This window comes from Oncorhynchus clarkii, chromosome 26 (assembly GCF_045791955.1).
Source record: "Oncorhynchus clarkii lewisi isolate Uvic-CL-2024 chromosome 26, UVic_Ocla_1.0, whole genome shotgun sequence".
NCBI classification, from domain to species: Eukaryota; Metazoa; Chordata; class Actinopteri; order Salmoniformes; family Salmonidae; genus Oncorhynchus; species Oncorhynchus clarkii.
Window position 1 is genome coordinate 4,645,556 of NC_092172.1, and position 25,177 is coordinate 4,670,732.

At 43.0% G+C, this 25,177-nt stretch overlaps 1 pseudogene; it reads right to left on the reverse strand.

Moving 5' to 3' along the window:
- LOC139385292 (protein arginine N-methyltransferase 3-like) overlaps positions 1–25,177 on the reverse strand; it is a 142,661-nt pseudogene that overhangs the window by 55,034 nt on the left and 62,450 nt on the right.

The window sequence follows — 25,177 nt, forward strand, 5'->3', positions numbered from 1 at the left end:
GTTCTTTAATGGAAGCCTCTCAAATATAATCCAGTTAGAATCAGGAATTCCTCAGGGTAGCTGTTTAGGTCCCGTGCTTTTTCAAATTTGACTAACGACAGGCCACCGACTTTGAGTAAAGCCAGAGTGTCTATGTAGGTGGATGACTCAACACTATACACGTCAGCTCCTACAGTAACTGAAATGACTGCAACACTAAACAAAGAGCTGCGGTTAGTTTCAGTGTGGGTGGCAAGGAGTAAGTTAGCCCTAAATATTTCTAAAACTAAAAGCATTGTATATGGAACAAAACAGTCACTAAGCCCTAAACCTCAACTAAATATTGTGATAAATAATGTGGAAATTGAGCAAGCTGAGATGACTAAACTGCTTGGAGTAACCCTAGATTGTAAACAGATGAGAAATATGTCTATAATAAAGTGATGCTCTGCCTTCTTAACATATCAACAAGGCAGGTCCTACAGGCCCTAGTTTTGTCACACCTTGACCACTGTTCAGTCGTGGTCAGGTGCCACAAAAAAAAGGACTTAGGAAAATTGCAATTGGCTCAGAACAGGGCAGCACGGCTGGCCCTTGGATGTACAGAGAGCTAATATTAATAACATGCATGTCAATCTCTCCTGGCTGACAGTGGAGGAGAGATTGACTTCCTTATTACTTTTATTTTATGAGAGGTATTAACATATTGAATGCACCGAGCGGTCTGTCTAAACTACTGGCACACAGCTCGGACACCCATGCATACCCCACAAAACATGCCACAAGAGGTGTCTTCACAGTCCCCCAGAACAGACTATGGGAGGCACACAGGCTGATTGGTCGGTTATTTGAGACAATAAAGGGGGCTTAACTATTCTTAGGTAGCGAAATTACTTTTGCTTCCCTCTAGGCCTGAGGGCACACACTTTCGAATAGGCTTAAATTGAAGATATGTCAACTAGGAGTGGCAATATTGTCTGCTATTATCATTAGTAAATTTCCATCCAAGTTGTCAGACACCGGTGGATAGTCATTATTGATAGACAATCTATTTTTTATTTACCTCATCCACACTCACTAGTTACTCAATTAATGCTAACCTAATTGACATAATTAAAAGGAAACCTGTACAGAATACAATTATTCCAAACCATGCCTCCTGTTCGCAACAAGGTACTAAACGTTTGAGGCAAAAACATCCTGTGGCGTACTGCATTAGCATCAAATAGCCCCCACGATATGCAACTTTTCTGAGAAGTTATGAACCAAGATACACAGGCAGTTAGGAAAGCAAAGGCTAGCTTTTTCAAACAGAAATGTGCATCCTGCAGCACAAACTCCACAAAGTTCTGGGACACTGTAAAGTCCCTGGAGAATAAGAGCACCCCCTTCAAGCTGCCCACTGCACTGAGGCTAGGAAACACTGTCACCACCGATAAATCCACAATAAATGAGAATTTCAATAAGCATTTTTCTATGGCTGGCCATGCTTTCCACCCAGGTCAACAGCCTGCACCCCACAGCAACTTGTCCAAGCCTCCCCATTTCTCCTTCACCCAAATCCAGATAGCTGATGTTCAGAAAGAGCTACAAAATCTGGACCCCTTCAAATCAGCAGGGCTAGACTGTCACGACTTCCGCCGAAGTTGGCTCTCCTGCCTGTTCGGTCGTCGTCACCGTCCTACTAGCCACCACCGATCCCTTTTTCGTTTGTCTGTTGGTTTTGTCTTATTAGTTTCACCTGTGTGTATTTTAGTTTATTGACGTCCTTATATGTAGTAGGTTGTCCCGCCCTTGTTTTGTGCGAGATTGTTTGGATTCATGTATTTTGGTTAATACGTGTGTGTTATTTTCTCCGGTATATTTTTGATCCTGTGTTGGATTATTTCACCCGGTATGTTGGGTGAATGATGTCGCTCTTGCTGCTGGTGATTCTCTGATCCACCTCTACGCAGACGACACCATTCTGTATACTTCTGGCCCTTCTTTGGACACTGTGTTAACTAACCTCCAGACGAGCTTTAATGCCATACAACTCTCCTTCTGTGGCTTCCAAATGCTCTTAAATGCAAGGAAAACTAAACTCTTGCTTTTCAACCGATTGCTGCCAGCACCTGCCCGCCCGTCCAACATCACTACTCTGGACGGTTCTGGCTTAGAATATGTGGACAACTACAAATACCTAGGTGTCTGGTTAGACTGTACACTACAAATACCTAGGTGTCTGGTTAGACTGCACTCGCTACTTCCCGACTCACATCATGAAATCTAGAATCGGCATCCTATTTCGCAACAAAGCATCCTTTACTCATGCTGCCAAACATTCCCTCGTAAAACTGACTATCCTGCCGATCCTTGACTTTGGCGATGTAATTTACAAAATAGCCTCCAACACTCTATGCAGCAAATGAGATGCAGTCTATCACAGTGCCATCCGTTTTGTCACCAAAGCCCCATATTCTACCAACAATGCGACCTGTATGCTCTCGTTGGCTGACCCTCGCTTCATATTCTTCACCAAACCCACTGGCTCCAGGTCATCTATAAGTCTTTGCTAGGTAAAACCCCGCCTTAGCTCACTGGTCACCATAGCAGCACCCACCCGTAGCCGGTGCTCCAGAAGGTATATTTCACTGGTCATCCCCAAAGCCAATTCTTCATTTGGCCGCCTTTCCTTCCAGTTCTCTGCTGCCAATGACTGGAAGGAATTTCAAAAATCATTGAAGCTGGAGACTCAATCTCCCCCACTAACTTTAAGCACCAGCTGTCAGAGCAGCTCACAGGCCTATTTATTGCCTTACCTCCCTTATCTCACCTCATTTGCACACACTGTATATAGACTTTTCTCTCTATTGTGTTATTGACTGTATGTTTGTTTATTCCATGTTTATGCCAAATCTACACTGGAGTTGCTTACCAAGAAGACAGTGTAGGTTCCTGAGTGGCTGAGTTACAGCTGTGACTTAAATCCGCTTGAAAATCTATTGCACGACCTGGAAATGGTTGTCTTGCAACGATCAACAACCAATTTGACACATTTTGAAGAATTTTGTAAAGAATAATGTGCAAATGTTTCACAATCCAGGTGTGGACGTCTTAGAGACTTACCCAGAAAGACCTGCAGCTGTAATCACTGCAAAAGGTGATTCTAACATGTATTGACTCATGGGGTAGAATACTTATTCAATCAAGATATATTTGTGTTCTATTTTTCATGAATCTTTTACAAATGTCAGAATTTCTTCCACTTTGACAGAGTATTTTGTGTAGATCGTTGACAAAAAATGAAAATTAAATCAATTTTAATCCCACTTTGCAACAACACAACAAAAAGTCAAGTGGTGTGAATACTTTCTGAAGGCACTGTATGCAATCATTAATTACTTAAAGAACCCATCTTTACAGGAAATAATTTTAGAGCAGGGTTTGAGGATGAGACTTGGGGATCTGTGCTATATAGCAAGAGAACATTCTATTTTGGCGCTAGAAAAAGCCTAATAAAAGTCAAGGTAATTCACCGTATCCACTGGTCCAGGGCTAAACCTGGAAGAAAATTCTCAGATTTTGATCTTACATGTGTTCGATGTAAAATAGAACTAGCCAAACTATTTCCGGATTTCATTTTCTGGAATGTAATATTTAAATGTTTCTCTGATATACACTAACTGGACAAAACATTAGGAACACCTGCTCTTTCCATGACATACTGACCAGGTGAATCCAGGTGAAAGCTATGATTCCTTATTGATGTCACTTGTTAAATCCACTTCAATCAGTGTAGATGAAGGGGAGGAAACAGTTTAAATAATGATTTTTAAGCTGACACAGCTGATACATAGATTGTGTATGTATGCAGAGACAACTGAGACATGGATTGTGTAGGTGTGCCATTCAGAGGGTGAATGGGCAAGACAAAATATTTAAGTCTCTTTGAACGGGGTATGGTAGTAGGTGCCAGGCGTACCGGATTGAGTGTTTTTCACGCTCAACGGTTTCCCATGTGTATCAAGAATGGTCCCACCCAAAGGACATCCAGGCAATTTGACAACTGTGGGAAGCAGTGGAGTCAACATGGGCCAGCACCCCTATGGAATGCTTTCAACACCTTGTAGAGTCCAAATTTAGAGATATAGAGCTCTCTAAACTTAGAGAAAAGGTAATTCAGTACATGTGTTTTTTGGTTGATTATATTGTATATATCGTGTAGTCTAATTGTGTGAGAGGGTGTGGAAAACTAAATAGTAGATACTCCATGTGAAATCATACAAGCAGAAATTCATAATTAGTAAGGTGGGAAAAACATCAGATGTGATTTTAAGTAGAACTCTGAGGCCCTGCATTCCTGCCCAGTTAAAAACTCTGCACACAACAGGGGCGACTGTAAACTCAGTAACACACAGGGGGTTATGTTATGGGGGCTGCACCTAGGGGGTAAGAAGTTTGGTGTGACAGTCACCTGGTGGACAATGAGTGATGCTGACAAATAACCAGGGATGGGACTTTAATAATTTTGCTCTTAATGTGCTCCAAAATGTCCCTGAAATTTCAGAGAGCACCTTCTGTCTGACTGGAAGGCCACTTTTTCCATTCAATTTAAATTTGATGGAGAGCAGGTGAAAGACGAATCAAACAGAAGTGAGTTTCCATCAACCTCTTCAGCAGTGAGAGACACTGGTGTTAGAATGAATAAAATATATAGGTAACCCTTCTCTTTCCAAACCAGATCTTTGAGGCTTTTGAAGTTAGGGATAGTTTTGGGGCTTCTTATGTTAATTTTTTCCCCCGAATCAACTATGGAATATAATGCATCACATTCTTTTTTTCACAGCAACCAGGGCAATACTCTAGTGGATATTATCAGCAAAGAATGGCCTTGGGAGTAATACAAGTCTTAAAACTAGTCTAAAGTAACTAGTCTTAAAAGGTTAAATAAATACTATTTTATCTCACCAAGGGGAAAATTTGTTATTTGGACTATAAGCTACTACATAGATATTGAATCACAAGTCTCAATTAAATTAAAGTTTAAAAATACAAAAATAAAAACAAGACAGCCCCTTGAGATAATATCCTTCTGACTATAAAACAATGCAAAACCTTTAAACCCATGCTTTTTGACAGAGGTTTTCTGGGCCTACATATACAGGGAAAGGAGGAGTGATAAGAGTAAAAAAAAGGGGGGACAGAGGGAGGGAGGGGGGGGGGTATTTGTCTTCTGTGTGCGCGGCGCAGACGCAGGGGTTGTGCTGTTCATTTAATGCAAGGTTAGGCAGGCATCGCTGATGAATGGACTGTCGACAGGAGAACAAAAGCAGGCGCTCCATCACAGCGGACGAACGCTCTCGCTGACGCACATGCAAGTACACGCGCGGTCCATTCTCTCCCTCACACATGTGGTCCACACGCAGGGTAGTAGTTACCAATAGTAAAATATCTAGGATTAAGCACCTCTAAAATCCTAACCTTAGCCCATAAGGGGGAAAACACAAAACTGACCAGTATCTATGGGAAATGTCATCCAAATCCCAGTCTGCCACTATCCACAATACTCCTGTGAAATACTAGTCAAACACAAGAGACCCAAGAGCCCCCCCTTAACCTGTCAGAGATTCCGTTAATTGTAAAATTCAGTCAAATGTTCAGTCACACAAAAGCACTACAAAGTGAGATTTATAATTTCTCATTGCACCACGCAATCCACACACCAAGAAATGGAACAAATAAAAAAGGTGGATATTTTAAATTATGGGGCAGAGAGAATAAAATAAAAAAAATAGGATGTTTACAAATTCCATTAGATCCACAGGGCCGACAGAGCAGAGGCAGATAATAACCAGCTATTGATTCACTTTTAAAATAGTGGAGAGAGACACTGGTGCCACACTGCACAATGCTCTCAAAATACAATGGGCCACCAAAGACAAATCACTTGCCGGAGTCCACCAGGGCTATTTCTGCTCTATATGTTCTCTGTGTGCAATTCGCAAAATGGCACCCTATTCCCTTCATAGCGCAACACCTTTGACCAGAGCTCTATGCCGATCAGTCTGAGAACTTCCCAGAGGGGGAGACATGGTGACGAGCCGCAGTGTGAGTGCCTGCCAGCACAGCATAGAATAGACTTGATGATAGGTGGATGATAGTTCACCGTACAGAGTGAACTATCATCCACCCCCTGCCTAGTGCCTAAGATTGGTTACGGATAAGATTTAAACAAGGGGTCTCTGATTATGGTCTTGAAAGCGACTGGAAGTGTGGGCTTTTGCTGCACTAAGGCAAATGTAAAAAAAAAAAAAAAATCACGGTTATCACCAAAAGACCAGTTTTATCAGGTGTGTTAGAGCTGTAAGTTTATTAATTTTGATTCTCCATTTGGTTAGAACATACATTTTTCTTCTGCCCCCCTTCCCACAACCCCATACACACAAAGCTTGTTGAGAGGCTCAGGGTCAGCCACATTGCAGCACACCTCAATGTAGAGCAATTTGGGTTTTAATGCACAACAACAGTGGTTTGTACTTGGGATAAGAGACAGCAGTTCCCAGTAGGAATGAAATGGCGCAAACATTTTTGAAATGGGGAGGTACTACCTGAAATTGTCCCATAAGAACGCTCAATTTCTGCTGCAAAATGCCAAGTTGAACATAACCCAAATGTCCACCACCCAATCTGTAGTTTTGACCTCATTAGAAATTGGAGAAGGCACCAAAATGTGCATATTTAACAAAGATTAAATATGCATTAAATGTTTATATTCAAGGTACAGAAAGAACACACCACATAAGTAACACGATCTCCCTGGTATGACAAACTCCTTTCACATGTGACGCAACAATGCATGTAATCAGCCACACCTGGGGATCAGGAGGATTTTCTATCAATCACACTAGTGTACCACCCACCTGACCCTTCCTAGCCAATTAGTTGGCTCCATTTATCACCACACCTGTGATCAATCCTCACAGCTGACAGCCTTGATTAAATCAGAAGATTGAGTTAGGCGTGCGTGTGTGTGTCTGTGTGTGCGACTCACCGTGCAGTCTGTAATCTTTAGGCAGAAGTCTGATGCAAACTCCAGCTCTGAGAGACACACTGTGTTACAATCAATCCTCTGGGAAGAGCAGTCCACAAACAAAAGATCAATACACACACACTTTCACATTCTGTAATCAAACAAACCAGGAAATTAGAACATGCTTTTGGTCTTATCAAGCAAGAAACAGAAGAACAGTGAATACAAGCAATATTCAGCAATAAAAGACAACTAAGCACTTGTACCTCAAGGTGATTGCTTTCCCCCTGTTCTTGAGTATAATTAACCAAAAACACAATACTTACCACAAATGAAGCCAAAACAAGAGGTTTGACCCCAAACAAAGGACTTTCATGCTTAAAAAAAGTTGGTACATTACACAGGTACAACAACTAGGGACAGTTTTACACCCCTTTTCAATTTGACTTTCTAAAGCACATTCCTTAACATTCTTAGAAAAAAGCCATAACTGTTTTAACAGCGATTCACAATTCCCTGAGACAGGCTTTTAATTTTACGCCGTTCCGAACATCCTTAATGGAATGTTATTGGATCGTATCAGAGGGAGGCAATGGATGAGAATCCATGCAATTTGGGCCGAGGGGGAGCTGTCCATTTTTCACTGGAGGGGAGAAACTATCGATTAGAAGATTCAAATTCCATTATTTCACCCGCTCCGCTCGTTCATTATGGGAGAGACGTGGGAAAGAACATGCTACTTAACAAAGAGGAGGATGGGTAGAGGAAGGAGCGTCCACAGAAATGACAGAGAATATGACAAAAAAAGGTTTTAAAAAGGTATCCATGCTCTCATTTGTGTGTGTGATTTAGAATGTCTGTTAGGAAACGCAATGTGTGTGTATATGGTGTATGTAAGTTCAGGATCTAAGAGGATGATTGTGCTTGTAGTGTGGGTGTATTAGTGAGTGTGTTGTACTCTCCCTGCAGTGTGTGTGTGTGTGTGTGTGTGTGTGTGTGTGCGTGCGTTTTCTCCATTAGCTCAGTGAGTGGCTCTCCATTTGCAGGGGGGAGAGAGTAATGAAGTTTCCTAAAGAGGAACTTAAACAAGGATTAGGCTTATCAATCACCCAGCGCTACAGCTCTGCCACACATGTACTCACACACACACACACACACACACACACAACCTGCCTCCAGGGACCTCTCTCTCTCTCTCTATGACTAACTCTCTACACCCACTCAATTGCTGTAACCTTTTTCCTTTCTATATACCTCGTGTGTGTGTGGTGTGTGTGTGTGTGTGTGTACCTGTATGACTGCAGGCTTAGAGATGAGTGTCTGGTCGGAGAATCTGCACCACGGCCTCTGTTACCACGGCCTTCTTCATGCACGCCATCTTGAACCCGTATATGTCATCCCAGAATGCAATACGGCCCTGGTGCTTCTCCGTGTCGCCCACTGCAGCCAGGCCGATGGTGCAACGTTCTGGGTAGACAAAAAATACATTAAGAGGGGGAGATGTATGGATAGACTGAACATAGAGGAGAAGAGTGATAGGGGAGTAGGGATGGGCATTTGAAATGATTTTACTATTCGAATATCATGTTTTTTCCGGATAGTCAAAATAAAAAAAATAAAAAAAATACACTGCTCAAAAAAATAAAGGGAACACTAAAATAACACATCCTAGATCTGAATGAATTAAATATTCTTATTAAATACTTTTTTCTTTACATAGTTGAATGTGAAATCACGCAAAAATTATAAATGGAAACCAAATTTATCAACCCATGTAGGTCTGGATTTGGAGTCACACTCAAAATTAAAGTGGAAAACCACACTACAGGCTGATCCAACTTTGATGTAATGTCCTTAAAACAAGTCAAAATGAGGCTCAGTAGTGTGTGTGGCCTCCACATGCCTGTATGACCTCCCTACAACGCCTGGGCATGCTCCTGATGAGGTGGCGGATGGTCTCCTGAGGGATCTCCTCCCAGACCTGGACTAAAGCATCCGCCAACTCCTGGACAGTCTGTGGTGCAACGTGGCGTTGGTGGATGGAGCGAGACATGATTTCCCAGATGTGCTCAATTGGATTCAGGTCTGGGGAACGGTCAGTCAGTCCATAGCATCAATGCCTTCCTCTTGCAGGAACTGCTGACACACTCCAGCCACATGAGGTCTAGCATTGTCTTGCATTAGGAGGAACCCAGGGCCAACCGCACCAGCATATGGTCTCACAAGGGGTCTGAGGATCTCATCTCGGTACCTAATGGCAGTCAGGCTACCTCTGGCGAGCACATGGAGGTGCAGCCCCCCAAAGAAATGAAACGCTGTGCGGCCCCCCAAAGAAATGCCACCCCACACCATGACTCACCCACCGCCAAACCGGTCATGCTGGAGGATGTTGCAGGCAGCAGAACGTTCTCCACGGCGTCTCCAGACTGTCACATCTGTCACATGTGCTCAGTGTGAACCTGCTTTCATCTGTGAAGAGCACAGGGCGCCAGTGGCGAATTTGCCAATCTTGGTGTTCTCTGGCAAATGCCAAACATCCTGCACGGTGTTGGGCTGTAAGCACAACCCCCACCTGTGGACGTCGGGCCCTCATACCACCCTCATGGAGTCTGTTTCTGACCGTTTGAGCAGACACATGCACATTTGTGGCCTGCTGGAGGTCATTTTGCAGGGCTCTGGCAGTGCTCCTCCTAGTCCTCCTTGCACAAAGGCGGAGGTAGCGGTCCTGCTGCTGGGTTGTTTCCCTCCTATGGCCTCCTCCACGTCTCCTGATGTACTGGCCTGTCTCCTGGTAGCGCCTCCATGCTCTGGACACTACACTGACAGACACAGCAAACCTTCTTGCCACAGCTCGCATTTATGTGCCATCCTGGATGAGCTGCACTACCTGAGCCACTTGTGTGGGTTGTAGACTCCGTCTCATGCTACCACTAGAGTGAAAGCACCGGCATCATTCAATAGTGACCAAAACATCAGCCAGGAAGCATAGGAACTGAGAAGTGGACTGGTCACCACCTGCAGAACCACTCCTTTATTGGGGGTGTCTTGCTAATTGCCTATAATTTCCACCTGTTGTCTATTCCATTTGCACAATAGCATGTGCAATTCATTGTCAATCAGTGTTGCTTCCTAAGTGGACAGCTTGATTTCACAGAAGTGTGATTGACTTGGAGTTACATTGTGTTGTTTAAGTGTTCCCTTTATTTTTTTGAGCAGTGTACATCACCAATCAAAATGACGCAAAATGCCACAACAGCAAACAGTGTGCATTTGTTTTCAGGGTGTTATATCGGTAGTTTTTGACTAACAGTAGCCTAGGCTAACAGTAACAGTGAATGAAAAGTCTGACGTTCGCCATTGTAGAACTGATTCTGAGTGTTTTGCATTGATCTGTTTCTTATGTTGTGGACTCGCTGTTGGTTTGTACCAGTACTAGGCTAATCGCTATTTGAAGTGGGGAAAATGCGCTATGATATTAAAATGCCTTTTCATGTAAAACACAACCCATGAACCATAGTCCATGAGATAGAAAATTAGCTTGAAAATAAAACAATCATTTTGTGCGTCCTCAGAACTGTAGGCTACTTAACAGTGCGCAACTGTAAACAAAGCCAGGTGTCGTCTGAAGCAGCAGTAACTCAGTGAGCTGTACATAACACAATAGATTCTAAAGTTTATTTTATTAAATTCATCATTTCAAATGTCATGGTATATCCTTGTGTGTGTAACATTGCCAATTTAATTTAGACAAAGCTTTTCAATTGTTAAAAAGCTTTTCAATTGTTAAAAGTCCTAAAGAAATTACAAAAAAAATGTATACTCACAGGTGTTGAAATTCTAACGTCTGTTCGGATATCCTGATATTCTATAACTGTGCCCATGCCTATAGGGGAGGGAGTGGAGATATATGGCCAAGTCCGGATATCCGTACTTGCATCCTAAATAGTAGGATGTTTGGGTATGCCTTTTCCCCCTGATTCCACTGCTGAATCTGAATTTCTGACTTGCTAACCAACGCTGCGGTTGCGTGCACTATCGGGACCTTTAATCATACTAATATCAATTACTAGTCTGGTGTTGTGTGGGAAATCCTGAAGAGTCAGGATCTGGGGCTCACGCCCAGACACAGCTGTATGAAATCAGTGGTGTAAAGTACTTAAGTAAAAATACTTTAAAGTACTACTTAAGTAGTTTTTGGGCTTATCTGTACTTTACTTTATTACATATATATTTTTGCCAACTTTGACCTCACTACACTCCTAAATAAAATAATGTACTTTTTACTCCACACATTTTTCCTGGCATCCAAAAGTACTTTTTGAAAGGAAAATGGTCCAATTCACACACTTATCAAGAGAACATCCCTGGCCATCCCTTCTGCCTCTCATCTGCTGGACTCACTAAACACAAATGCTTAGTTTGTAAATTATGTCTGAGTGTTGGAGCTTCTATCCATCAACAACAAAAAAAGAGACAATTGTGATTTGATTACTTGTTACCATATTTAGCTTACCATATGTTTACCAATTTCTCATACCAGTTATAAATGAGGAAAGAAGGCAAGGAAGCTATTGCAAACATTACCCTAACAGTATGAAACACATTTGACATGAATTTCACTCACATAATAAGAGACTCTGGTGTCCTAGTTGTTGTGGGTGTTGCACTCGGCATCCATTTCATAAAGCACCAGTAACGAGGATATCCATCAAATACCAGACCCTTATGGCCACTCTGTCCTACTTTTTACACTTTCTGTCAATACTGACCTTGTTTGTGACTCATGTTTATGACTGGGACAAAAATACAAAACACGCTTGTAGTAGAATCTGAGCCAAACCAGGCTCAGAAAAAAACGAAGACATTAAACCCCATCTGAATGCATTCTATAAACATTAAACCATGAATTTGAAATAAACATTAAACATGAGTCTTAATGTTTTTCGTAAACGTTAAATATCTAAAATGTGTTTATCTGAGTGGTTAATCGGCTTGGTGATTTGGCCGAGGCTGAAGCGCTTGGGGCCACGGCTGTTCCCCCCCGTGGAGGGACATTACAGCCATATGCTAAAGTGCTAGAAATTAAGACAGATATAAAGCCACTTCAAAGTTGTCACAGAATAACCTACTGTCACAAACACAATCTCAAAGAGCAGACTGTACTGTACATGACACACGCACACACACTGACTGGTGGGAAGCTACGGACCGCAGAATGTCTCGTTTTTAATACAACAACTGTTGTTCACTGTAGAACCCATTGTGAAATACGTGGACAAGAAACCATATACCATGTGTACACAGTGAGTGCTGAGGAAAACAGTGAACTCCTGACAACTACAGTGGGGAGAACAAGTATTTGATACACTGCCAATTTTGCAGGTTTTCCTACTTACAAAGCATGTAGAGGTCTGTAATTTTTATCATAGGTACACTTCAACTGTGAGAGATGGAATCTAAAACAAAAATCCAGAAAATCACATTGTATGATTTTTAAGTAATTAATTTGCATTTTATTGCATGACATAAGTATTTGATCACCTACCAACCAGTAAGAACTCCGGCTCTCACAGACCTGTTAGTTTTTTTTTTAAGAAGCCCTCCTGTTCTCCAGTCATTACCTGTATTAACTTCACCTGTTTGAACTTGCTACCTGTATAAAAGACACCTGTCCACACACTCAATCAAACAGACTCCAACCTCTCCACAATGGCCAAGACCAGAGAGCTGTGTAAGGACATCAGGGATAAAATTGTAGACCTGCACAAGGCGGGGATGGACTACAGGACAATAGGCAAGCAGCTTGGTGAGAAGGCAACAACTGTTGGCGCAATTATTAGAAAATGGAAGAAGTTCAAGATGACGGTCAATCACCCTCGGTCTGGGGCTCCATGCAAGATCTCACCTCGTCGGGCATCAATGTTCATGAGGAAGGTGAGGGATCAGCCCAGAACTACACGGCAGGACCTGGTCAATGACCTGAAGAGAGCTGGGACCACAGTCTCAAAGAAAACCATTAGTAATACACTACGCCGTCATGGATTGAAATCCTGCAGCGCACGCAAGGTCCCCCTGCTCAAGCCAGCGCATGTCCAGGCCCATCTGAAGTTTGCCAATGACCATCTGGATGATCCAGAGGAGGAATGGGAGAAGGTCATGTGGTCTGATGAGACAAAAATATAGCTTTTTGTGAACCGTGAAGCATGGAGGTGGAAACATCATTCTTTGGGGATGCTTTTCTGCAAAGGGGACAGGACGACTGCACCGTATTGAGGGGAGGATGGATGGGGCCATGTATCGCAAGATCTTGGCCAACAATCTCCTTCCCTCAGTAAGAGCATTGAAGATGGGTCGTGGCTGGGTCTTCCAGCATGACAACGACCCAAAACACACAGCCAGGGCAACTAAGGAGTGGCTCCGTAAGAAGCATCTCAAGGTCCTGGAGTGGCCTAGCCAGTCTCCAGACCTGAACCCAATAGAAAATCTTTGGAGGGAGCTGAAAGTCCGTATTGCCCAGCGACAGCCCCGAAACCTGAAGGATCTGGAGAAGGTCTGTATGGAGTGGGCCAAAATCCCTGCTGCAGTGTGTGCAAACCTGGTCAAGAACTACAGGAAACGTATGATCTCTGTAATTGCAAACAAAGGTTTCTGTACCAAATATTAGGCTCGGCTTTTCTGATGTATCAAATACTTATGTCATGCAATAAATTGCTAATTAATTACTTAAAAATCATACAATGTGATTTTCTGGATTTTTGTTTTAGATTCCATCTCTCACAGTTGAAGTGTACCTATGATAAAAATTACAGACCTCTACATGCTTTGTAAGTAGGGAAAACCTGCAAAATCGGCAGTGTATCAAATACTTGTTCTCCCCACTGTATAGACTGTTTTTGTTCAATGCTTTGGTGCTGCAAATGGATACATGCACATTATTTTTTAAATAAAGGAAAGATGACAAGAAAACAGTAGTATGTAGTTGGGTTGGGTGGCAAGAATGCTTCAAGAGATGAGATCTTGTTAACATGTAGAATTTACAATGCAACATTTTTTTAAATTAATTTAAATGAAAACGGACGAGCTACAGTTGAAGTGAAACTTTTTGAACCGAACTCACAGTTCTTTTAAGAGTATTCATTTTGTTGTTTATTAATTTGGTCGTACTAATTTAAGCAACTAAAACATGTCATACTACCGTAATTCTGAATTAGTTTTAATTGACACATTCCTAAATAATAATAATTAGACCAAAAGGTGTTAGGAAACACCTGAAAGGATGACATCCTTTGTTTTTCCACATTTGCTTTACTATGTTTTAAGCTGCATCTCACAAACAAAATCCCTTAAGTTCCTGTAATTCAACATAAAACAACACGATATGTTATTGTGACTGCTGTATATACTCCACCCTAGGACAATAAAAACAAGAAGTTGGCACTTAACGAACTGAACGAGGCTATAAACAAGCACCACCTTGTTGCTGGTGTTTTTAATTCCGCGACATTAAGGCAATTAATGCCCAACTTTCATCAACACGTTTCCATTGCAACTAGGGGCGATAAAGTCCTAGATCACTGATACTCTACCCACAAGCAAGTAACAAAGCCCTCCCTCGTTTCCCTTCTGCAAATCAGATCATGACTCTATACGACTGCTTTCTGTTTACAAGCAGAAGTGAAAGATATAAGAAAGATCAGATAACTATTATAAAAACAAGTATTTTTTTTACATGTATTATTACCTTATTTTACTAAATAATAAACTAAACTATCTCCATTTCTTCTACCATTAATTTTAAACTGGCGTCCTAGAGCAAAACAGATAACGCCATTGTTAGTCTCATCTTTCAATAGAGAGTGGTCATAATACTTTGTAGGACAAACCTTTCAGATGCTACAGATGTTTTTGTGAGAAAACAGATTTTTTGGATGTCTCATGGTCTGACAAAACGCCGTTTTAGCTTTTCCACCTTTTACCGCCGATGCGGAAGGGGTGGTGGATTGAGACGCGGCCCATGCAACAAAAAAATATATATCTCTATCGCTTTAACAGGTGGATTTCCATGGGGATTTTTGTATTATGTTAATTAGATTTCCGTAGGGGCGTGGAAATTGTAAGCTAAGGGTCAATCAGCTTCTTCATATGCCACAACAGTCAGGTGAATGGATTATCTTGTAAAAGGAGAAATGCAAACTAACAGGGATGTAAACAAATTTGAGAGACATGGAACATTTCTGGGATCTTTTATTTCAGCTCATGAAACATGGGACCAACAATTTATGTTCAGTATAGGAACAGGGTGGAATCCTATTACACAAGCTTCGATGCCCGAAGCATGTGGCAGGGGCTACAGTCCACTGCAGGATTACAAGATAACCAACCTGGCCTCCAAATACACCTCTGCTGTCTTCAATCAGGATCTCAGCGAGTACTGCCTCATTGCTTGCGTCCGTAACGGGTCTGCGATCAAACGACCACCCCTCAACACTGTCAAACGCTCCCTAAAACACTTCAGCGAGAAGGCCTTTCTAATCGACCTGGCCTGGGTATCCTGGAAGGATATTGACCTTTCCGTCAGTAGAAGATGCCTGGTTATTCTTTAAAAATGCTTTCCTCACAATCTTAAATAAGCATGCCCCATTCAATTTTTTTTAACCAGGAACAGATATAGCCCGTGGTTCACTCCAGACCTGACCCTCTCTTTCTAAAATGATCAGCCGAAATTGTTGCAACCACTATCACTAGCCTGTACAAACTATCTTTCGTATCGTCTGAGATCCCCAAAGATTGGAAAGCTGCCACGGTCATCCCCCTCTTCAAAGGAGGAGACACTCTAGACCCAATATGCTACAGACCTATATCTATCCTACCCTACCTTTCTAAGGTCTTCAAAAGCCAAGTTAACAAACAGATCACCAACCATTTCGAATCCCACCGTACCTTCTCCGCTATGCAATCTGGTGTCAGAGCTGGTCATATGGGTGCACCTCAGCCACGCTCAAGGTCCTAAACGATACCATAACCGCCATCAATAAGAGACAATACTGTGTAGCAGTATTCATCGACCTGGCCAAGGCTTTCGACTCTGTCAATCACCAAATTCCTATCGGCAGACTCAACAGCCTCGGTTTCTCAAATGACTGCCTCGCCTGGTTCACCAACTACTTCTCAGACAGAGTTCAGTGTGTCAAATCTGAAGGCCTTTTGTCCGGACCTCTGGCAGTCTCTATGGGGGTGCCACAGGGTTCAATTCTCGGGCCGACTCTTTTCGCTGTATACATCAATGATGTTGCTCTTGCGGCTGGTGATTCTCTGATCCACCTCTACGCAGACGACACCATTCTGTATACTTCTGGCCCTTTGGACACTGAGTTAACTAACCTCCGGACGAGCTTCAATGCCATACAACTCTCTTTCTGTGGCCTCCAACTGTTCTTAAATGCAAGTCAAATTAAATGCATGTTCTTCAACCGATCGCTGCCCGCACCTGCCCGCCCGTCCAGCATCACTACTCTGGGCGGTTCTGACTTAGAATATGTCCACAACTACAAATACCTAGATGTCTGGTTAGACTGTAAACTCTCCTTCCAGACTCACATCAAGCATCTCCAATCCAAAATGAAATCTAGAATCGACTTCCTATTTTGCAACAAAACATCCTTCACTCATGCTGCCAAACATACCCTCGTAAAACTGACTATCCTGCCGATCCTTGACTTCGGCGATGTAATTTACAAAATAGCCTCCAACACTCTACTCAGCAAATTGGATGCAGTCTATCACAGTGCCATCCGTTTTGTCACCAAAGCCCCATATATTACCCACCACTGCAACCTGTATGCTGTCGTTAGCTGGCCCTCGCCAAACCCACTGGCTCAAAGTCATCTATAAGTCTTTGCTAGGTAAAGCCCCGCCTTATCTCAGCTCACTGGTCACCATAGCAGCACCCACCCATAGCAAGCGCTCCAGCAGGTATATTTCACTGGTCACCCCCAAAGCCAATTCCTCGTTTGGCTTTTCATTCCAGTTCTCTGCTGCCAATGACTGGAAGGAATTTCAAAAATCACTGAAGCTGGAGACTCATATCTCCCTCACTAACTTTAAGTACCAGCTGTCAGAGCAGCTCACAGATCACTGCACATAGTGCACACTGTGCATAGCCTATCTGTAAATAGCCCATCCGTAAATAGCCCATTCAACTTCCTCATCCCCATAATGTTATTAATTATTTTTGCTCCTTTGCACCCCAGTATCTCTACTTGCACATTCATCTTCAGCACATTTATCACTCCAGAGTTTAAATTGCTAAATTGTAATTATTTTGCCTCTATGGCCAATTTATTGCCTTTACCTCCCTTATCATACCTCATTTGCACACACTGTACATATACTTTTTTTTCTATTTTGTTATTGACTGTATGTTTGTTTATTCATTCCATGTGTAACTCTGTGTTGTTGTTTGTGTCGCACTACTTTGCTTTATCTTGGCCAGGTCGCAGTTGTAATTGAGAACTTGTTCTTAATTAGCCTACCTGGTTAAATAAAGGTTAAATAAAAAAATTAAGTAAGTCCCAGCCGTGATCTGCCCAACGATGCTCTCTACCAGACGACCTTAATGTATTTTATGCACACTACGACAAAAACACCACAGAGCCGTGCACAAGGGTCCTCGCTGACCCAGGGGACTGGGTGATCTCGCTCTCAGAGGCAAAGGTTTTTAATCAGGTCAACACTTGTAAGGACGCGTGGCCGAACGGAATTCGAGGGCGCGTTCTCAGAGCATGCGCAGAACAGCTGGAAGGCATGTTCACGGTCATTTTCAAACTTTCATTGTCCCAGTCTGTTATCACCACGTCTCAAGCTGACCACCATCATTCCTGTTCCAAAGAACAGGGATGGAGGGAGTAGCCTCACCGCGACTCCATCCCTCCACTCTGACCATCAGATGCAGGCCATCAATCCAGTAAAAACTAAAAAGTACATATATATTATGCTCATTCAGCTGTGCCTCATAAGTAATAACAAATGATATATTACCAGTGTGATCATATACCAATTATTTTTTAAATATAATTTGAAAATGGTCTGAGAAGGACAAAATTGGCAGGGCAATTGAAGCATAGCCAATATGCAGTGATAATGTATTTGGCCAATAACTACTGCACAAACCTCATTGCTACAGAACTGTTTTAAAATGGTTAATGTTGCATAGGCTCACGTTTAAGTCATGATTAAAAACATCTGAGCGGTAGATCTCTGCTTTCATTTTGACTCAGAAAAGGTTGGTGAGCACTGCCCTAGACCCACTACAATTTGCATACCGCCCCAACAGATCCATAGATGATGTAATCTCAATTGCACTCTACACTGCCCTCACCCACTTAGATAAGAGGAATACCTATGTGAGAATGCTGTTCATTGACTACAACTCAGCGTTCAACACAATAGTCCACTCCAAGCTCATTACCAAGCTTGGGACTGAACACCTCCCTCTGCAGCAGGATCCTGGATATCCTGACGGGTTGACCCCAGGTGGTGAGGGTAGGCAACATTACCTACGCCATGCTGACCCTCAACACTGAGGCTCCACAGGGGTGTGTGCTTAGTCCCCCTCTGTACTCCCTGTAAACCCACTGCGTGGCCACACACGAATCCAACACAATCAAATTTGCTGACGACACAAAAGAGGTAGGCCTGATCACCGGCGACGATGAGAAAGCATACAGGGAGGAAATCAGTGACCTGGCATTGTGGTGGTGGTGGTGGTGGTGGGCGGGCGGGTGGGTGGGTGGGGGGGTTTGGGGGGGGGGTGAGGGGGGGGGGAGCGTACCCCATCCACATCTGCAGTGGAGCGGGTCGAGAGCTTTAAGTTCCTCGGTGTCCAAATCACTAAGGACTTAACATGGTCCACACACATTCAAACAGTCGTGAAGGCGGCAGGACAGTGCCTCTTCCCCCTCAGGAGGTTGAAAAGATTTGGCATGGGCCCACAAATACTCAAAAGGTTCCACTGAGAGAATCTTGACTGGCTGCATCACTGTTTGGTATGGCAAAGGCACCACCCCCGATTGCATGGCGCTACAGAGTGTGGTGGGAAAGCCCAGTACATCACTGGGGCCGAGCTACCTGACATCCAGGACCTCTATATCAGGCAGTATGAAAGTAAGACCCGGAAAGTTGTTCAAGACTCCAGCCAACCAAGCCATAGACTGTTCTCGCTGCTTCCGCACGGCAAGCGGTACTGGAGCACACCAACAGTCTGTCACCAACAGGCTCCTGAACATATTCTATCCGCAAGCAATGAGACTGCTAAATAGCTAACAAAATACCTACACGTACAATCTGCATTTTGACTCTTCTATTTTATAAAAATTGCACTCTATGCAGACTCAATCTATGAACATTTTACATACTCACACTGACACTCCACACAAACACACTCACTTAATTTGAACACATACATAAACACGCACACACATTCATTCTGACTCTACACAGATACACACTCACATATAGTACAATCATCATATATGCTGCTGCTACTCTGTTTATGATATATCCTGATGCCTAGTTACCTTACCCCTCCCTATACATACTGTATCTAATCCTACCATTCCAGTATCCCTGCATATGGTAAATATGGTATTGGTAGTGGCCCTGGAACTGATCCTATATATAGCTTACTTACTTTCTCATGTTCTTCTTATTTCTATTTGTCATGTGTTTTGTTCTACTTGAATGTTTCTTAACTTAACATAGCACTACTGCAGACTTAGCTAGTGCGTGAACAGTTGATACTGTTCGCTAGTGAGAGTACAAGACAATACAAGACCAAGAAACATAGGCAATAGTCAAACATTGAGAGATGTGTCCAGCAATGTGTTTATTAGGCTTTTTTTTATCTATCTGAAAGCTGACAATTACCTGCTAAGGGAAACACTTGGCAATCGTCAAGTTCGTTGTTGTGGTGCTCATTTGAAATTGTATTTTTTGACAATCCTCATAAAAGATGTTATGGACCTTAATAATAAACTATAATCCTGGACCTCATGTATCCCCTAGCCCTGCCTCTCCGCCAGCACGCACGCACCTTACATAAGATATTGCTCTAATTTATTCATATATCATGCGACAAGGCCACAGAAGAGAATCATACAGTGACAGGAGAAGCCTGAGAAGCCTTGTACAGACTGCTCTGTCTCTGACTACCACCTCAACAGGCTTGTATTTTTGAGGTTGCGTCCCAAATGGCACTCTATTCCCTATGTAGGGAATAGGATGCCATTTTGGATGCAAGCCAGAGAGATTTCCAAGCTTTCAGGAGACTCTGTGGCAATCACCATAGCAAGTTCGAGAACCTTAGAGCTCAATTCAACCTAACCTGCATTGCAGAATAGAGCATTTTAGCGAACTAAATGACCATCGCACCATAGCACTCACTTCTGTCATCTTGAAGTGCTTTGAGAGACTAGTCAAAAATCATATCACCTCCACCTTACCTGTCACCCTAGGCTCACTGCAATTTGCATACCGCCCCAATAGGTCCACAGACGCTGCAATCGCCATCACACTGCACACTGCTCTATCCCATCTGGATAAGAGGAATACCTATGTAAAAATGCATTTCATTGACTACAGCTCAGCATTTAACACCATAGTTCCCTCCAAGCTCATCATTAAGCTTGAGGCCCTGGTGCTCAACTCCGCCCTGTGCAATTGGGTCCTGGACTTCCAGACGAGCCGCCCCCAGGTGGTGATGCAAGGAAACATAATCTCAACTTTGCTGATCCTCAACACTGGGGCCTCACAAGGGTGCGTGCTCAGCCCCCTCCTGTACTCCCTGGCCACCCATAACTGTGTGGCCATGAACACGTCCGACTCGATGATCAAGTTTGCAGACGACACAACAGTAGTAGGCTTGATCACCAACAATGACAAGACAGCCTATAGGGAGGAGATGAGGGCACTCGGAGTGTGGTGTCAGGAAAACAACCTTTCACTCAAAGTCTACAAAACAAAGGAGATGATCGTGGACATCAGGAAACAGCAGAGGGAGTGCCCCCCTATCCACATCGACGTGACAGCAGTCAATTTAAGTTCCTCGACGTACACATCATGGACAAACTGAAATGGTTCACCCACACAGACAGCGTGGTGCAGAAGGCGCAACAGCAGCAGCGCCTCTTCAACCTCAGGAGGCTGAAGAAATGTGTCTTGTTACCTAAAACTCTCACAAACTTTTACAGCTGCAAAATAGAGAGCATCCTGTCGGGCTGTATCACTGCCTGGTACGGCAACTGCACCACCCACAACCATAGGGCTCTCCAGAGGGGGGGTACGGTCTGCACAAAGCATCACCTGGGGCAAACTACCTGCCCTCCAGGACACCTACAGCACCCGATGTCACAGGAAGGCCAAAAATATCATCAAGGACAACAACCACCCGAGCCACTATTCACCCCGCTGCCATCCAGAAGGTGAGATCAGTACAGATGCATCAAAGCTGGGACCGAGAGACTGAAAAACAGCTTCCATCTCAAGGCCATCAGACTGTTAAACAGCCATCACTAACACAGAGGCTGCTACCTACATACAGACTTGAAATCATTGGCCACTCTAACAAACGGATCACTAGTCACTTTATTAATGCCACTATAATAATGATGCTCACATATCTTGCATTACTCATCCCATATGTCTATAATGTATTTTATACCATCTATTGCATCTTTCCTATGCCACTCAGTCATTGCTCATCCATATATTTATATGTACACATTATTATTCCATCCCTTTACTTAGATTTGTATGTATTATGTTGTTGTTGTGGAATTGTTAGATTACTTGTTAGATATTGCTGCACTGTCGAAACACGAAGCACAAGCATTTCGCTACACTCGCAATAACATCTGCTAACCATGTGTATGTGACCAATAAAATTTGATTTGATGGTCAAGAATACAAGCTATCCACCTCATTTTCGAACATTGCTATGGGAACAGAAGTGATGGATTTCCGCAAATTTTACAGAGTCAATTTATTGAGTATAAAAGTCAAGTAAACAAGTATAAGTGTAATTGTATATTCATTTCGTTCATTGTATTGTGTAAGAAACAGGAAGACTCAATGGATGGTGACAGCTATGTGATGGTCGTCTCACGGGCTCCTCTGATTGGCAGGTGTCACCGTGGCTGAAGAGCCACGCACACCACCACCCACGATGACAGATTTGTCACTTCATTTTTCCCTGACTACTGGAGCAAGTGAGTAATTATGAGGGCTAGGTGAGAGGAGGGGGATGCTGACTGGGCAGGAATGAAACAGGCCTGTCAAAGAAAGGGGGAGAGAAAAAGAGAAAGAGGGGTGGGAGAGAAAGGAGGGGGTGAGAGAAGTAGAGATGAATAGGAAAAAAATCGAGAGGCAGGAGGAGGGGTGCTGTACTGTAGATGGAGAGAGAGAGAAAGAGAGAACGAGTCGGGGGGGGGGGGGTGTACACAGGTATCCCCAGATTCATGGCTTTGACATCTGTGTCCTTCTCGACTCGCTGCTCACAGCCCGTTTGTCAACCCCCCCCCCTCCTGGTCGGCCATGAAGGGAGGAGGAGGGGGTGGACGGACAAAAAAAGATCCCTTATCCCTTGACTACTCTGGTGAATGGGGACAAATTTAGGGATGAAGAGGTTAATGTGCTGGGTAGAATGAGGGAACTTCTGAAACACACTAATGTAAAACACACACACTACTGCAACCCAGGAGATGGAGAAATAACACACATGAATGCACACACACGCACATGCCCATCAGTGAAATTAAGAAACCCCAAAAATAGTTATGAGAGAATGCTTGACAAATAATGGCTTCCAACCAAGAGAAATCAGAGGTGGGGATTCAGTATCTTACCTATACTCTTTATCCTTCATTCTTTCTCTCCATGCCCTCTGCTCCCCTCATCTGGCTCTACCCCCTCTTTCCTCTTCATCTTGTTTTCTCTATCCATCCCGCTCTCTGCCCTCACATTTTCTCATCTTAATTGCTCTTTCCTTCTCTCCCTCTAGTCTGCACCCTCTTCTCCCCACCTTTTTCTCTTTCTACCTCCCCCTCCCCCTTCCCTCTCCAGGTGTGTGATCTTTCTGCAGCAAAAGGCAGCATCTCGGAACTACTCCTGTGTGAGGCCCTGTTTGTCACAAATCATTAAGCTTGGCCAGTGACAGACAGGAGCTGACCCTGAATGTCCATATGCTCTCTCACACACCAGTGCGTTGTACATGCCGGCATGGGCTACACACACACACACACGGTAAAAGGTACAAAACCACACAGTCAGAAAGGCAGAAAAGCAGTGAAATACTGTACTGTGTACCATCTGTTAATATGTGTACACACTAGAGCTGGGCGATATGGACAAAAAGTTGTATCTCAATAAACTGACCCATTTTGCAACGATTTGTTTCACTTTTAATGCACAGTTCATTTCCATTAGTGGCAGGGTTCTTGACCAACTTCTCCCAGTGCCTTTGAGAAGTAAGACAATGGAGATGGGATGGTTAAAAAAATATGTTTGCTATTTCATCTAACGTCTGGATTTACATTTTGATGTGCACCCTGTTAAAATAGGATCTAGAATGATATGATGTCTTTTTAACTTTTTAAGCGTGATCTGTCCAAACGGTCATGTGACGAAAAATCTGCGCACCGGAAAAAAATTATTCGGTAGACTGGGATGCGACGACTATTGACAGACGCTAAGCTACAAAACCAGTTGATGTGTTTATTTCCACAAGAGATCACTTCCAGCATTGCTCAATCAGTACGCAAATTGAGAGGGGGAAAAAAATGATGTGACGTAAGAAAAGTTGCTTCGGTAAGATGAAGACAATGTTGGTGTCTAATTTTCGATTTATCGTCTGTGCTCTAGTGTGCTTACACATACGCACATCAAAGAAAGCCATAAATAAGAGAACAGACCTTTGCAATGCATCAACTGGAGTGGCTTTGCGCTTCAGTAAAAACTAAGGCAGTCAAGTCTCCCACAAGTGATTTCCCCTGTAATTTAAAACTCTGGTTGCTTTCACCCCTTTTCGAATTTAAATCGATACACAGTAAAATGCAAAACGGCATGCACGGCCGGAGATAAGGCTCCGAAGACAGGCACGCACAATAAAATGTTGTAAATGTACATATAAAACCACAGTGAACTGGCTTTGGATTGCTACTGCCTTCCCCTACACATCCTACAGGGGGCATTCGGTGGACCAGTACTGAAGTGTGTGTGCGTGTCCATTCCTGTTTGTTTGCATCCATGTCCATGTGTGTCCATACGAGAAAAAAAGCTGCCTGATAGCTCTGCTCAGGTGTTGTGGTCACATGACGGTCATGCAACGTCTAATGCCATTTTAAGCTCCACCCACAATATTATCAACCACAATAGGTAGGACAAAAGAGAGACTGTAAACAACCTGATCTAGCCTATTAACAAGTATTTTTTTATGTTGTTTGTTTATTTTTTTTGTGGTGGGGGGGGGATATGATATTTATACAGGCATTTAGACTATAAGCTATTTGCATAGGAGTGTATTATTAATTTTATGAGGGTTTAGGGTCAATAAATTCAGTAAGGTCAAGTGTGTGTGTGTGTCTCACCTGAACCCCCTTAGGCCAGGTAGAGGTCTCTGGCGTAGAGCATGGACTCAAACAGCAGAAAGTAACCCTGGAAGAGAGAGAGAGGACAGATCAGTGACGGCAAGTACTAAAACATTTCCGTTGTCTCTGTATAATGGATCTGTATAAAGATTTGATTGTACTGTATCACATTCAAGTCTTCACATTCATTTCTTAGAAAGTAGTACAATTAATTCAATGAAGGTTGTATTATTAGTTAGGCTGTCTTGTACACATTCCCAGCTAAAAGCTGAATTGCAGTATGCAGACCAAAAAAATAAAAATAAAAGGTAGTTAAAAAAAAACTTTTCAAATACTAAAGTCTTGACACCATCCAATGGCTTCTATTCTGCTGCCAGTCGAGTTGGATGGTACTAGGAAGGACAGGTAATGGTATTGCTGGAGTTGGCTCACCGGTCATGATAAAAACAGAGCTCAAAAATGTATTTAGTAAGCCTATAACCTGTAGTTCATACATTTTAAAATATCTTAATAAGAATGATAGACTGACTATAAAGTTAACGGAGTC